Genomic DNA, 4458 nt, shown 5'->3' with positions numbered 1-4458 from the left:
GGTCCATCCAACCCATACTATTCTGTGATTTCTAGAGGTTGTGATGAGATGTTTATCATCACTTTTCTTAGGTGACAAGTGAAGAAACTCAGTGTTGTTTGGATTGGATATCATGTAGATTTCATTATGGAAAATTTGGTTAGGCATTGGAACATTCTGTTCAAGAAGACTGCAATGTTGCCATCCCTGGAGGTACTTAGGAAGTACATGAATGGGGTGCTTAGGGTCATAATTTTGTGGTAGACTTGCAGTGTTCTATTAATGATTAGACTTGATGATCCTAAGGCTTTTCTTCCCAGCTAAATACTTCTTTGATTCTAAATAAATAAATCATTTTGTCCTTGAATAGTTTCTCTGCTTATAACATATGAATTGCCATATATGCGTATGTTATGTCTGGGTTTAGGCTGATTAAAAAAAAAAAAAAAAAGTCTCATTAACCATTTTATGTTTTTTTTTTTTAATGTCTTTTTTATGTTAAGTGCTATATTAGTCTTGCAGTAAGTATTTTGTCTTCTAATCTGGACATCTAATTTTTTCTCGAAGACTCAAATTCAATTTTGAATAAAATGACTCAGAAATGTCAAACATTTGTATTAAAAATGTATTAGCAATGAATATTAAAAAAAATAAATTCTTCACTTGAGACTAGTTATTATGCAATTTATATGTGTCAGTTTTAGCTAGTATGAGATTGTTTTCTTCAGAGTGTCTGCTATGATGCTGTGTTTTGGTTCTAGGAGTAAAACAATACTGATAAAACACCAATGTTTATGTATATTGCTAAGTGTAGATCCAAGGTCTTTCCAGTTTCTCAGCTCATACTAATGAAGGTCTGGGTGGGGACAGAATCAGGGTAACTGACTTAAGCTGGCCAAAGGAGCATTCCATACCATGTGACATCATGAGGAAGGAGAGTTTTGAAGGGGGCAGGAATCTGTCTCTCTCACTTCTGCTGGTTGGGCAGCTAGCAGGGCATATGTCAGGGAGTGGTAAGTGTCTGATTGTTTATCACTGTTTGTATGTGTTCATATATATGTATTTGTCATAATTATCCTTTTCCTGTTCTCTCTCTTAGTAAATATTTGTATCTTAACCCACAAGTTCTACTTTGGGTTTATTTGTTTGTTTTTTGTTTACTTGCTTTTTGTTTGCTTGCTTATTTGTTTGTTTTCCCATTTGCTTCTCTCCCTTAGCTCACAGGATAGGGAGAAGAGTGAGTGAATAACTACGTGGTGCTTAGACACCTGCTGAGTTAAACACAACAGTCAATCTAGTGCCCAACATGGAGCCCAAAGGGTTCAGGTAACAGCAGATTAGCACAGTGTATTGTGGTAGTTTGATAGTTGCATTATGTTGATTGTTATTTTTAATTTTTCCCCTATTTGTGGAAAACTCTTCAAGAGTTTTCTGCTGGAAGTATACTGTGTAGCACCTTGCTGCTGTTTATTTTCCCTGCTGCATTATCTACCATCTCTGGGGTTTGGATTAAGGTTTTCATTTTGCTGTTTAGAGACCTTGGCTTGTATTTCTGTAAGGCCTATAGCTTTCAGATACTCTCTGATTATATTTGATTTATTAACTTCAGTTCTAATTACATCATATTATAGTGTGTTATCTTGTATTCCAATACCATTCTTAGCAAATTGGTTTGTTTCTTCTCAGATCATTGTCTATGATTTTAATTATTTTGGGGTCCCATGTTTCTCCTTTCTGGAAGTGTGGATTTTGTGAAATCCCTCCACCCCACTAGTCACGGAACAGGGTCGAACCAGCCTGTAAAACCATTGACATTCTTGGTGGAGAACGCAGGCACAGAGCTGCTTTTTAGCTTTTTAGAATGAATCTCTGCTCTTGGGGAGCTTCATTCACTTAGTTGGGAAAGTTTCTCTGTTTCTCAGCTGCTCACTGAAAACCTGATGTTGAAAGTCTGGGTGAATTGCCAATATTCTGTGATATTTATAAACTTTGAGTACTGCTATCTTGCTTCTGTAAAGAGGAAAAAATGACTCAGATTTCTCTTTTACAGCTGTTTGCAGAGGGAGCTGCTAATTTTACAGAACTTCTGACTTTTAAGCAGGGTCCCAGTCTCTCCTTTGAATCCTTTTTGCATTTTTTGAATGCTCATCTGATCACCTTGTCAGTTTCCCTGAATGCACTACTCATCATTTCACTCAGTATTAGTATTCATTATATTTTGAAGAAGCCTTCCCCCAAACCAGAGAAACTGAGTTGTAGGAAGTGTGGAGAGGCCTGGGAGAGACTTCAGAGAGGTGGACATCCTTGGTGTTGTGGAACTTTACTCCTAAACACCTGAAAGACCCTGAGAACTTAAACAGTTATTTGAGAAAATAATAAATATTATTGATAAATGCAAAATAGAGTACACGGGGAAAAATATATTCAGGATTCATTAACTAACTTAGTACCTAATATTCAAATAAGTTACTTGGTGGGCTCTCATGGCATATTCTTGAAAGCATTGGAGAGCACTTAAAAAAAATATTATTTTTTTTTTATGCTACTGTGTATCTGAGACATCTAAAATACTGGATGCAACTTGGGCCTCTTCACCTCAAGAGGAACTCTGCAGGACTAGGACAGACCTAGAGAAGGCTGGCAAGAGTGTTAGGAGAAATGAATGGTCTTTCATGTCTGGAAATGTTAAACAGACTTCAACACTTCATCTTGGAAGGCAGGTGTCAGACTGAAACTATCAATTAACAACTGATAAGTTGGCGGACGAATGATCATTTGTTATTTCTTGCAGAAAAAGAACTCGGAAATGAAGGCAAGATGAGATATATAAGAAAAAGAAGAAGGAAATGCTTTTGCACAGAATACACAATCAAATTACAGAATTCATTATCATGTAAGGATATGGACATGAAGTATAGACATATTTTAAAAAAAATTAGGACATATTCATGGAAGCTACCCACATATTAAACATCATATTACAAAGTCATTGTCCAAATCTCAAAGTTTTGGTTATTACTGTAAAACAATATAATATCTTTTATACAGATTACTATACAAATTCCTTTACTTAAACTCTTTCCCTACAGGCCAGGTAGAACTTTGATCTCTCTAAGCACATCATATCTCTTGTTTCATTAATGTCTATCATCTAATACTCAGTAGCAAAAATACATCTTTTGTGTCTAGTGAATGCTTGAAGACTGAATACCTAATTAGAGAGAAAGCATATTTTAAAGTATACTTTTGCAAGTATACTTTTACAAGTATACTTTACATCATTTCATTGATTTACTTTAGTGTTGCAAAAAATTCCATGAAACACTGTAAAATATCAGGTAAAATCCTCCCTTATGATGATGTATTTGATAATTTTTAGAGCATAATGGATTATTAATATATTTTTCTTGTAAGACACAGTTCTGGTTCAGAAAATAGCTTCCTCAATATGTAAAATTGCCATTACCAGTGATAAACCAGAAATTAAATCTATCATTTTAGGAATTCTACCTCTGGCATATAGAAGCATACTTGGTTAGTGGAGGACATGACTACATGTGCCTAGGCTAAGGCCAACATGTTGTGGTGCTTGTTATACTGACAACAGTCAGTCACAGTCCTTGACAAAGTCTGCAAGAACAGGGAGATGCATAAACAGAAAAAGAGCTGCATTAGCATAAGAACAAAAAATTACACTTTAGGGTGAGGTATGTAGATGCTTTCTGCCAATGATTCAGAGAAGAAACCTAGGTGCATGATTGCCTCATGCCTTCCATACTCTAACCAATCAATTATGAAGACATTATGCATGATTCATGCCAGCAAACAATCAGAAGTATGCTTTGTATTATTTAACAGATGTATCTTTCCAATAAATGGTCTCTGTTATCACTTTCATAAAGAGCCAGAGTCCATTCTTTCTTTCCCATCAAGGGCAGTTAACAAATGTGACATCATTGCCATAGCAATGCAATAAAAAAATAGCCAGGAATGTCTCAAACAATTACATTATAAACTGAAAGACCCGAAGTCAGATAATCAGACAATGCCACCAGAAAGTAACAAAAGAAACAGAATAAAAAACAGCTCAAATTACTCATATTTAAAACTGAACAGGGACTCATTTTCATGCATGATTTTGGTAAATGAGGTGGTTGATGGTAGGCACTGGTTTCTTTAAAAAAAATAAAAAAAATAAGTAGGTGATATAGATTTAAAATAGTGAGTGTAGAGTGTAGCTTCTAATCCAGAGTTGTATGATTAGGTATATTCAGTATCACTGTACACAAATGGAGTCACCATAGCATCCAAACTAAACTGCCTCGGCTTACTTAAACAAAGCTAGAATTAGGTCTCTAGACAAGCTGGAATCTTATTAAGGTCTTCAGTGGTATCATTATGCACCTGCAAAATGCTGCTTCAATTATGCAGGCACAAAAACTTGTGTAAAAATGGAAAATTATTTTTAAAGCCCTTGAA

The 4458-nt window shown here is 35.2% G+C and overlaps 1 long non-coding RNA gene across 1 annotated transcript; it reads left to right on the top strand.

Annotated features, from left to right (window-relative positions):
* The first annotated feature begins 707 nt into the window (after positions 1-707).
* On the top strand, positions 708-3880 carry LOC107317887 (uncharacterized). The gene is made up of 3 exons (XR_001557076.3): positions 708-992; positions 1197-1305; positions 2771-3880. It is a non-coding gene; the product is annotated as an uncharacterized LOC107317887 (long non-coding RNA).
* Positions 3881-4458: the final 578 nt, after the last annotated feature.

This window comes from Coturnix japonica, chromosome 1 (genome assembly GCF_054131305.1).
Source record: "Coturnix japonica strain WE chromosome 1, WE-NBRP24, whole genome shotgun sequence".
In the NCBI taxonomy this organism is placed as follows: Eukaryota; Metazoa; Chordata; class Aves; order Galliformes; family Phasianidae; genus Coturnix; species Coturnix japonica.
The sequence above is the reverse complement of the archived record's forward strand: the minus strand, read 5'-3'. Positions and strand labels throughout refer to the sequence as shown.